This window comes from Cololabis saira, chromosome 13 (assembly GCF_033807715.1).
Source record: "Cololabis saira isolate AMF1-May2022 chromosome 13, fColSai1.1, whole genome shotgun sequence".
Lineage (NCBI taxonomy): Eukaryota > Metazoa > Chordata > Actinopteri > Beloniformes > Belonidae > Cololabis > Cololabis saira.
This window is the reverse complement of record NC_084599.1, coordinates 18041951-18054255: the sequence shown is the minus strand read 5'-3', so window position 1 is coordinate 18054255 and position 12305 is coordinate 18041951. Positions and strand designations below refer to the sequence as shown.

Here is a 12305-nt window from a genome sequence, read left to right as displayed (position 1 = left end):
ATACTATGTTGGTACTGGGTCTGCTGTGCCCCTTCAGGCAGGAGCTGTTGGTACTGGGTCTGCTGTGCCCCTTCAGGCAGGAGCTGCCGGTACTGGGTCTGCTGTGCCCCTTCAGGCAGGAGCTGGCTATGTTCTCTCTGGTTCTTATCTACCCTTTCAAGCAGGAGCTGTTGGTTCAGGACCGGCTGGAGCTGGTCAGTCTTGTCTACCAAATAAGTCTGATGCATGGTAATAGTCTTGTGGTCGGGTACTGTATCCTCACTTGTTTCTCCACAGAAACCGAGTGGGCTGTTCCTCCCCGAAGCTTGACTGATGCAGCAGATGATGCCAGTGACTTTCTCCCATCACCCCCTCTACCACCACCTGAACCGAGCTTCCAGGCAGGAGAAGCTGCCAGTGTTATGAGGGAAGCTGAACTTGGCAACTTCCAGCGGCAGACGGAGGAATTTGGCTATCCAGTTGACCAACTGGGCCAAGGACAGCAGGGATTCACAAGTGTGCTGGTTCCCCAGTTTGGTGTGGGTGGTTTCTCGGCTTCCCCCTATCCAGACTTTGACTACAAACTCCTGTATGGCCTGTACCCTCCTGGCACCCAGACTACCTTCAGCCAGCACCATGAGAAGGGCAAAGACTACTCACAGGCTGTCCACTACTTGACAGAGCATGCTTCTGACGATCATGGTTCTGTGCAGCAGAAAAAGGTCTTTCAAACTGCCTCTTAGACTTCGGCAGGAAATGCTTAGCTGTCTCAAGGCTGGCAGAAATATGTTCTCTGTATAAAATTCTGATCAGCTTTTGCTAATAAAGACTAACTTGTACGTGGCTTTGGGGAATGCTTATTTATGTTAAAGGAAACAAAATGCTGTTAACCATGCAAAATGGACTTGTAGGTTACACTTCCTGCCCACATCAATGAGTGTCCTGAAAGTCTGGCATTACAAGCCATATCCTGAGGTTGGTAGCATTGCTGTACAGTCTAAGCATGGCTGCTGCTTACCTTCACTTGCAGAAGGTTGGTGGTTGGCAGGGCCTCCACATGGCCATGGTTCCTGGGGAAAGTGGTGTAGATCAATATGGGACCGTTTAGAATATGACCACTTTGCAGACAAAATTTCAGAAGGTGGTTTGTGGGACATAACTAAGAAGCAAGAATCCCCCCAGTTGCAAAGCTCACCTTTTGAATCTTGCACAGATTTAGTCAAACAGGGACCAGATGATGGCTGTTAAGCCTGCATGCGAATTTCACCAATACAGCAAACATTGCCACAGTACATGGGTATACTACCACACTGGAGCATCACAAGTGTGAGAGAGCAATGGTTCAAACGTTCATGACAAGGGCTTCTCCAAGGCTATTGGTCATTTTAAATTTTGCTGGTTTTTGGAAAACGGATTCCAGTTTGCTCGACTGAAAGGCCTTATTGGGGCAGGAATGGGAAATAAGGCACGGAAAAACTTGATTTCTGGTCTCCTGCCTTGTTTATCTCGCAGAGAGACCAGGGGCCTGTACTACGAAGCAAGTTCAACATACCCAGGATATCTTTTCCTTATCCAGATTCACTAACCCGGACAATTGCAATCACGCTAAGCGGTCACACGACGGTGGTTATCAACTCGGTATATCAACCCAGGTTTCTCCAATCTGGATATGAGCGCGTGCACATAAAAGGGGCGGTGTTTTCAGCGCATGACCAATCGCAAGCATGGAGAAGTCCGCTGTCAGAGCCGCTTATTTCAGTAGCGAAGAGCAAACAATTTTACGGAAATATGTTGAGTATAGGCATATAATACAGTCAAAAAGCAACACAGTTGCAGCTGCAAAATGCAGGAAAGACAGCTGGCAAAAGATCGCTGACTGTATAAATGCGTAAGTTCATAGGGATATAAACATCACTGCCCCATCATTAGGGCATAAGTAGATCTGACTATAATTAGTTGTCTATTCTGTTAAATGCATGTGTTGCTTAGATGTATTCGTATGGCGTGTATGACAATTGTAGCCTCATTCCTTCAGCTGCAACCCCAGCGGAGTGAAACGCTATGGGAGCAAATAAAAAATAAATATAAAAACATAATTCAAAGCGGTAAGTAGGCTCACTTTCATATCTTAGAAGTACAACAAGTACAAGGCTTTAGTGTTTCTATCACTCTGTTTTAGGATGATATCAGTATACAAAAGCACAATGAAATAGCATTGACATTACTTGCAGCAAACAGAAAAAAAAATGACAAGAAGAAGATCGGAGGGATCCTCTCACGATCCGCGCACCGAGCTCCACTGGATTCTCTTCGAAAGGGCATGCCATTTTCCAAGAGAGCTGATTGGTCAGTGGGCGGTGCTTTTATACCCGGCGAAGAAACTCATTTCTGCCGCCGGTATCCGCGATCTTGTTCTTTCTGTCATTACCCATATCATCTGGAGTCACGGGTAGCTGGGTAGACACATTCTTCTGTCTGCTGCTGGTAGTTGCCATGTTCAGCTTCCTTCATACACCTGAGATATCTCCTACCTGGAGTACAGGTCCAGTCGTTGGTAGAGAGGGTGAAGGGAGAAGGTCACTGGCATCCCTGAAGGGGTACAACTGACCCAGAATCACTATTGACAGCTCCTGAAAAGCCATGGTAGACCCAGAACAAACATGAGGATGACGTTAATTCGGTTACAGGCAATAATCAGATTGCTGTTGTCCATCTAAATATAGTTTATGGTCGGGATACGCCACCTACCTTAATGTGATTATCCCTTACTGAAAATACTAACTTGTTTAGTTTAAAGTTGCTATTTACGTATACATTTCTTACTGCAACTCTTTCCTCCATCTGATTATGTTGGGAGTATTGTGGTCCATGTAAACGTAGTCAGTTGGAGCATCAGCTGAGGTAAGAATGGTTCCTTGGAGTCAGACCACCGCAGCTGTGTGTCTTTAGCCCGTTAAGCTGTGGTTGGTCAGAACTGGTCCCTGGCAACATTTAAAAACTCTCAGCTGTGCTGACTCCTTTACTTCTGACTTTCATTATGAAGACTGCAGGCTTCTTCCTGAGGTTTGGTACAGTCTTGGTTGGAAGCAACTGTTTCCAGCTGGTTCTAGAAGTTTCTGATGTTGTTGTGTTCTTGTTTTTCAGGGTTTCCCTCTGTGTGTTTTTGATTGTGGAGTCATGTGGGATGCATTTGAAGGGTAGGCTATGATTTGCTGAAGACATGACATGTGTAGTTGTATCACACTCAGCTTTAATCTTCTATTTTCTGTCCTCAGGATCAAAATCTCACCAACAGAGTGGTGGTGGCAGCGGTGCTGGTGGCAACTTTGCCTCCTACCAGGGAGCACCCACAGGTCATTTAGCACCAGTACTCTACAGTGCCCCTAGACTAGTATCTGCACCAGTACTTGTCCAAAACCCTAACCCCCCTCAGCTTGTTGGCTACACAACTTCAGTAGGTAGCAACCTGGACTCAGCTGCACCTGCTGTGGGATACTATGTCGGTACTGGGTCTGCTGTGCCCCTTCAGACAGGAGCTGTTGGTACTGGGTCTGCTGGGCCCCTTCAGGCAGGAGCTGCCGGTACTGGGTCTGCTGGGCCCCTTCAGGCAGGAGCTGCCGGTACTGGGTCTGCTGTGCCCCTTCAGGCAGGAGCTGCCGGTACTGGGTCGCTTGTGTCCCTTCAACCTGGCTATGTTGTCTCTGCTTCTTATCTACCCATTCAAGCAGGAGCTGTTGGTTCAGGACCGGCTGGAGCTGGTCAGTCTTGTCTACCAAATAAGTCTGATGCATGGTAATAGTCTTGTGGTTGTGTACTGTATCCTCACTTGTTTCTCCACAGAAACCGAGTGGGCTGTTCCTCCCCGAAGCTTGACTGATGCAGCAGATGATGCCAGTGACTCTCTCCCATCACCCCCTCTACCACCACCTGAACCGAGCTTCCAGGCAGGAGAAGCTGCCAGTGTTATGAGGGAAGCTGAACTTGGCAACTTCCAGCGGCAGACGGAGGAATTTGGCTATCCAGCTGACCAACTGGGCCAAGGACAGCAGGGATTCACAAGTGTGCTGGTTCCCCAGTTTGGTGTGGGTGGTTTCTCGGCTTCCCCCTATCCAGACTTTGACTACAAACTCCTGTATGGCCTGTACCCTCCTGGCACCCAGACTACCTTCAGCCAGCACCGTGAGAAGGGCAAAGACTACTCACAGGCCGTCCACTACTTGACAGAGCATGCTTCTGACGACCATGGTTCTGTGCAGCAGAAAAAGGTCTTCCAAGCTGCCTCCTAGACTTCTGCAGGAAATGCTTAGCTGTCTCAAGGCTGGCAGAAATGTCCTCTTCACAACACATTCTGATCAGCTTTGGCCAATAAAGATTTAACTTGTACGTCTCTTTGGGGAATGCTTATTTATAAAGGTGACAAAATGCTGTTAACAATGCAAAATGGAATTGTAGGTTATACTTCCTCCCCACATCAACGCGTGTCCTGAAAGTCTGGCATTACAAGCCATATCCTGAGGTTGGTAGCATTGCTGTGCAGTGTAAGCATGGATGCTGCTTAGACCTTCACGTGTGATTCGGGGAATTTTCCCCATCTGCTGGACAAATAATTGCACTGCAACAAACTGAGGGGAAACGCGTTCCAGATAAAACCATATTAAACGTTTCTCTTTCAGATACGTGGACCCGGAGAACAACTAGATGACATACCTGCCAATTTCATTTATATAGCGTCTACAACAAAAGTTGTGTCTAGATGCTTTCCAGAGACCCAGAACATAACCCCTGAGCAATTACATAAACAATGGCAGGTAAACTCCCCCAGTGGGAGAAAAACCCTAAGCCAAACGGTGGCAAGGAAAAACTCCCCTTTAGGAGGGAAGAAACCTTGAGCAGGACCAGGCTCATAAGGGGGGACCCTCCTGCCGAGGGCCAGACTGGGGGACGGCAACAGCACAGCACAGCAGGCAGGTGGAAGCAGCAACGCGATGACCGGGGGTGGGGACCGCAGGCCAGCACGCAGCTCACGAAGCTCTGGCCCAATCAGCAAGCCCCAGGTTAAGTGCAGGGTCGGGGAAAGGTTGAGAAGGGGCAGGGCCAGGGAGAATGTCCTCTGAATTGTAAAGCTGCAAAAATATAAATAAACCAGATCCTGCTTCCACTCAGTCATCCTGGTCATTTGGTTTTGTTACCTTCTTGTTTTGGCTACTTACTCAAGTTCTTATAATTAAAAGGTATTCCCTGAGGTTTTTTTCAATGGGATCTTATCTGTTCCAGTCATATAATTAACAATCATTTCAAGTGGATAAACAAACTATATATGTATAATTTAACAAGGAATGAGTCAAAGTTGAAAGAGAAACAAGCCACATTTATTCATACAAAAAGAAAAACAATACACACATGATAAATATATACATGTATATGCAAAATAAAAACAAACTATATACAAATTATAAAAAAAACTGTATACATTTATATACAAAACCTTATGTCTTTTGTCCTTTCATCTCCTCCTTCCACTCCGCCACAGACTTGCCACCAACAGCAGCTCTCACCACAGAGTCCTCTGATTCAGCTCAAAGAGCTGAATGTTGGTCTGAGCATCAGCCTCGGGCTGCCGGCACCGTCTCCCTGATGGCCACGTAGTCTCCATGGATGAGGGACCAGCGGGTCTTCATGATCCTCCCACGCGTGTGGAGGCAGGATGGAGACGGCAGAGCTGCTGCAAACGGCCTCCACCAGGCGGCTGCATCTGGCCCGTCTGCAGGAGTTGAGTCCGAGTAGCAGCTGGAAGACAGTGGAGGGGAGACGCTGTTAAAACACGGCAGACGGCACGAGAAGCACCAGAGCTGTTTGAAGGGAAACTCACCACTGGAGACTTTCCTTCCCAGGACAGGAAGTGTTCTTCCCCTTTGCTGCCTTGAACCCTGGGAGCGTCTGTCCTGGTGTCTGGACGGGTAGACGACTCTCCGCTTGTCCTGCTCTGGCAGGCGTTGCCAGAGCGCGATGAGCCTGTCTACCCGTCTCTCTCCGAGCCCCCGGAGACTCCTGGCTTCCACCAGGGCCCTGGCAGCTTCAGGACATGCTGATATCCCAGCTGGCCATCAGGACCCTGCACCTCCTCCTGAGGAGGAAATGAACAAGAAAAGGAACGTTGTGAACAAATAAAACCAGAAGCAGTCACAAACCTGTTGTGTCCTGAAATAAGACAACTTCGTTTCTTTTCCTTCACTTTATTTTAAGAACAGCAAGTGTAAACATCACGAGGTAACTCCGAGTCCGGTCTTCTTCTTCTTCTCCCGCCTGTACAAGTCATCCTGCTTATACTGCCACCTAGCGTTCAGGCTGAGACATTGGAACATCACATATCCCCCTTAATAAGCAAACATGTACCAAACTATGAAATGTACTTAAAACTCTTCAGATAGGGAAATGACATTACTGTTTCCTCCATGTAATAAAATATGAACTTAGAAGAAACAAAATAAAATTACTCTTACATTTTTAAATTGTTTTTCTTTTCTTTGAAAACTTAATTAACTTAACTTAACTTCCCTTTGTTGACTTCTCAGTAGTATATTTACTCTTAAGAGAATCTTACGCAAAAAAAATGAACACAGTATTCATAAATTGAACTCCTGCAAATAAAATCAACAGTTAACCATTCACTCCTGTATTTGTACATTTATCCCTTTATCTAAGATATTTTTCTTTTATCTAAGAACAAAATCTTTAGTCCACTCGGGCGCTCTTTTGAGCCTGACTGGTCTGGCATGTGGTATGTGTTGCATTGGGTTTGGTATAGCTGGTATGGCTGGCGTAGCTTCACAGTCCAGGTTGTCACTCTTCTCCTCCTGAAGGTAGGCAGGTGCGAGGTGAGAAGCATTCCAGCACCGTCCATCCGACAGCACGTAGGTGTACTGTCCCTTTTTCCCCACCACTTTCAGTGGTTTGGAAAACCTGCGCTGTGTTTTGGGAAGAATACCAGGCTTTTTAACCCGCACATATGACCCACATGCAAAGGATACAGCAGTTGCACCACGTTTCAGATCAGTGTATGCTTTGCTCTTATTCTGTTTTTCTCCCACCCTGGTGGCAACCTGCTGTGATGACAGTGGTTCACCGTGTGGAAGCGGACGTCCAGCCACATGAAGTTTTGTGCGCATAGGTCGACCATGCAACAGTTCAGCTGGTGAGCACTGAGTCGTGGAGTGAGGTGTTGCACGATATATGTGTAGGAAATCCCGTGTGAACTCCTTCCAGGGTTTCCCTTCCAGCGAAGCGGTTTGCAGACTGTCCTTCAGGCTGCGGTTGAAGCGTTCGATTTCTCCATTTGCCCTCGGATAATAAACAGAAGATTTTCTGTGCACGATGCCCCTGTCTTGGAGAAATGTTTCAAACTCATTTGACACAAATTGCGAGCCGTTGTCTGAAACCAGCTCTGTAGGATCACCCTCTCTGCTGAAAACTGCAGATAAAAACTTTATGACAGTTCCTGAGGTGACATTTGGAACAAAGGCTAGCTCGGGCCATTTGCTGTGGTAATCAATCATTGTGATTGCAAAGCGGCAGTCTATGGGTGCTTTATCAAAGGGCCCCACCACATCAATTGCAACTTTTTCCCAAGCCTGATCTGGGTATGGAACAGGCTGTAGTGGAGTAGTGTGGGTGACTGCAGATTTGTCATGCGACTGGCATGTGACGCATGCTTTAATGGCTGCCTCGACCTGGGCATCCATGCCCGGCCACCAATATGCCTCTCTGAGTCTCTGTTTTGTTCTCACTATTCCCTGGTGTGTCTCATGAGCCAGGGAGATCAGCTTTGGCTGGAGACTGTCTGGCACAAGGAGTCTGTGTGTGCCACGAACCACGCAGTCATCTTGCAGTGAGAGTTCGTGTCGAAGTTTGAAGTATGGCTGTAGTTCTGGAGTCAAGTTTTTAGCTGCTCTGGGCCATCTGGAAGTAAGCAGTTTACACAGTTTAGTATGCACAGGACAGGAAGTACATGCAGCTTTAAACTCCGTTTCAGTAATAGTTGTGAGTGCAGACGTTAGTGCCACTTCTGAGTCTTCTTCAGAGCTGGGCTCTGAGTTTGGCAGCGGAAGTCGAGATAAACAGTCTGCAGTTACATTCTCACGGCCCGGCTTGTACTGAATGTCATAATTGAATGACAGCAGTCTGGATGACCACCTGGCTATCCGCATGCCTGCTCTACCTTGACCTTTTGAGGCAAGCAGTGTGGTGAGAGGGCTGTGATCAGTCCGTAATTTGAAATGTCTTCCCCATAGGTAAGTTCTCCACTTTTCTGTGGCCCACACGCATCCCAGGGCCTCCTTTTCGACAGTAGAGTATTTTCTCTCTGCCTGGGTGAGCGTGCGTGATGCAAACGCAACAGTTCTCTCTGTGCCGTCTTGGTGAATCTGAGTGAGAACTGCGCCCAGACCATAGTCAGAAGCGTCCGTGGTGACAACAGTGGGCAGCTCAGGGTTGAACAGGGAGAGTGCAGGGCTATTTACTATGAGCTCTTTAACAGCCTCAAAACTCCTCTGCGCTTCAGGTGTCCATGTGAAAGCATCAGCTCCACGTAGGAGTGCTCGCAGGGGCTCCACGACAGAGGCATAACCTGGTATGAATTTAGAATACCACGACGTGAGCCCGAGAAATGACCTCAGCTTAGGCAGGTCAGTTGGTGGAGGTGCTTGTGAAACAGCAGTCACATGTGAGGCATCAGGATGCAGTCCTTTCGCTGATACTGTATGTCCAAGAAAGCACAGTTCAGTCTGCCTGATGTTGCATTTTGAGAGGTTTAGCTTGAGCCCGGCTTCATCAATGCGCCGAAGCACAGCTGTCAGCCTCTCCTCATGTTCCTCAGCTGTTGCACCTGAAATTATAATATCGTCAAGGTAACATTGGACTCCCTTTATACCTTTTAATATGGACGACATCATCCGCTGAAAACAGCTCGGTCCGGACGCCAGTCCGAATGGCACACGCTTGAAGCGAAACAGTCCGTCATGTGTGATGAATGTAGTCAAGCTGCGGCTGTCTTCATGAAGTGGAACTTGGTAATAAGCACTCTGGAGATCCAGTGTAGAAAACAACGTCGCTCCTCTCAGCTCACTAAATATTTCCTCCATGTGAGGAAGCGGAAAACCATCGATGACAACTGACTTATTAGGCTCTCTAAGGTCCACACAAAGACGTGGATCTGGTCTGCCTTTCTTTGTGATGACTACTATGGGTGAAATCCATTCAGAAGACTCTACAGGCTCTATAACATCCTGTTCTACCAGTTTTCTTAACTCCTTGGAAACTGCTTCTCTTACTGAGAATGGTAATCTGCGCAGCTTCTGCTGTACTGGTTTTACATCAGGGCGTACTTTAACCTTGTGAACAAAACCCTTAGAACATCCTAGTTTCTCCACTGCTACACTTTTAACTGTAGAGGTAGTCTGGAAACTTGGAGCTGGAATGACCTGGCCATCTATCACTTGCATTCGTAGTGACCGGAATAAGTCTCTTCCTAACACGGCAGAACCTTGGTGTACGATATATATATTTTTATCAGTACTGTAGCCACCAAATGCTACACTAGCCTGTAAGCATCCTTTCACAGTTATGGGGTTTCCACCATAGTCCTTAAGCTTGCATTTTGGCTTTGTAAGTGAAAAATCAGTGAAAAGCCCGTTAACCACTGACTCTGGTAGAATGGACACTCTTGAGCCTGTGTCTAGCATCAGCTCAATATCCCGGCTCTCTGACCCTGTTACACTGACTTTAACTGTAACCATTATCCTGCTAGAGTCACATGCAGCATCCTCATCCACATTTAAAATAGTCACTTCTGGGACAGTTTCTACCTCACTCACGTGTTTGCTCCCCCGACAGACTTTTGCAAAATGTCCTTTCTTTTTGCAGACGTTGCAGATCGCCTCCTTTGCAGGACATCCTTGGAAGTTAGCAGTGTGCTGAGCAGAGCCACACCTGTAACACGTTTTCCCTTGTGCAGTCTGTGACGCGTAGTGTGGTTTTTGAGTCCCTCTTTTGAACCTGCCGTGCTGCTGCGGTCGCTTCACGTGAACCGCGTGCACAGCGTCGTCCGTTGCTGTATTGCACATAGCTTTAGCCTCCGTCACCGCAGTTTCAATCTGTCGTGCAACAGTCAAAGCTCTGGCAAGTGTGAGCGGTACCTCCAGGAGTAAACGCTCCCTGATCCGCGGTGAATTCGTCTTCTCCACGATCTGGTCACGTATCATCTCCTCCTCCATAGTCCCAAACTGACATGTAGTAACCAGTTCCTTTAAAGCAGCAGCAAACTGGTCTGTAGTCTCACCCGGCCGTTGGCTCCGTTGTCTGAAGCGGTAACGTTCAGCTACAACATTCACTTGTGGCATGAAGAAATCCTCTATGGCTTTTAATGCTGTGGCGTACTTTTCATCAGCAACCGTCAATGTATAGAAAAGTCTCTGCCCTTCCGCGCCCAGACAATGAATGAGCAGCGCGCGCTTTCTTGCTTCTGGCAGATCCTTCTCAGAAATGGCAAGCAGGTAATTTTCGAAGCTCCGTATCCACGCTTTAAGTGGTATCGGCGGTTGTCCGACGTTTTGCAGGAAAGGTGGAGGCTGGTTCAGATTCAGGGCCGCCATCCTCGTCGCCAATATGTTGTGTCCTGAAATAAGACAACTTCGTTTCTTTTCCTTCACTTTATTTTAAGAACAGCAAGTGTAAACATCACGAGGTAACTCCGAGTCCGGTCTTCTTCTTCTTCTCCCGCCTGTACAAGTCATCCTGCTTATACTGCCACCTAGCGTTCAGGCTGAGACATTGGAACATCACAAAACCACACGATATTAAGAATGCTGTTTGCTTCTCGTAATACTATATCTGAACTGGTCTTTGTACGTTTTGACCATATAGAAACGTAATTCTTGCCATTGTAAGAATGAGATGTGTACTTGCTGTATTCTACTGCCCTTACTTTTTAACAACATTTTAACAACTATTATTTTACCTCTTTTCTTATCATTTAATTATTTACTGTTTATGTCTACTGGGCACGTCTGACAATGTGAGAGTGTGTTCTACAGAAGGACTGCTGTACTTGAAGACAACCTTGCATGTTTGGCTGGCTGGTTCAGATCACTTTGGGGAGCTGGCACCAGTGATTGTTCTACATTCCAGCTCGCTGACATGATCTTGGAGGTCGTGGAGCACTGTTGCTCTTCACCCAGGGCTAATTTGATGAGATCATCACACGGATAAAACCAGAAGTGCTGTGAAGATGTCAGCCTCTTGTCATTTCCCTTTTCAGGAAGTATCTTTATCTGTCTTATATGCCTACAGTATATCCCCTTTCATTCAGTTTCTGCACAGAGGATTCAGTCAGTACAATGAAATCAAACAAAATGGTACTACTGCCTTAATTTTGCAGTGTAGCCTGAGATTGTGTTTTCAATCAGAAAGTTGAAGCCATTTCATTATTGCCAGTAGCCACTCTACAAAAACATGATAAAATACACTCTGGTCTTCCAGCAGAGGGCAGAAAGAGCGCACATGTTCAACGCTGGATGTTTCTACTTGAGCCATATAAGCGTGGATGTGGATGAAATAAAGCCCTGGAGCCAAGAAAATGATATTGGTTATTTTAGACTGACCTGTTATATTTTCATTAGGCGGTGGAGTTCACAACAGATGGATTCTGAGTAGGTCAGCAAATGATGTTAAAAAGAACAACATAAACAAATGTATACAAAAGTTTACAACAACTGTGTGTTAAATGATTTGGATTACAATAGTCAAGTACTTCCATTTAGGATATGTCTCTCCCCTGCTGCATATTCTGGTTGTATTAGGCCGAGTCAGTATTTAAGTTGGAGTACTATTTTCTATTACTTCAACTGTTGCTATTTTATAACTTTTCATCTTTATGCAACCATGTCAGTGTCACTTAACAAATCTCATCATTGAACACTTCAGCTTTGCTCTCTGAACCACATGAAGCCATGGCGTCTCTAACGTTTGCTTATGTACAGTGTGGACAAGGGTACATAAGAAATCTCTCCTTAGCAGATGTTTAAGGAGGATCACAAAGTAGAACACTAAAATTAAACTAAACTAAAAACCTGCAGAAAACACTGATCAAACCAACATGCAGCGAAATAAACCTGGATGTTACAAGCAGAACAGTTCAAAAGAAATGTTTCCTAAAATGAATGAATGAATGAATGAATGAAGTTTATTCAGTCATGACAACACAACACAACACAAAACACAACACAAAAAAAACATTGTGCACAGCATTAACATTTCATACAAAACCAATAATC

The 12305-nt window shown here is 46.3% G+C and overlaps 1 long non-coding RNA gene across 1 annotated transcript; it reads right to left on the bottom strand.

Moving 5' to 3' along the window:
- Positions 1 to 5326: 5326 nt before the first annotated feature.
- Positions 5327 to 6463, bottom strand: LOC133457775 (uncharacterized). The gene is made up of 2 exons (XR_009783902.1): positions 5849 to 6463; positions 5327 to 5766 (listed from the first exon to the last, which is right to left on the bottom strand). It is a non-coding gene; the product is annotated as an uncharacterized LOC133457775 (long non-coding RNA).
- Positions 6464 to 12305: the final 5842 nt, after the last annotated feature.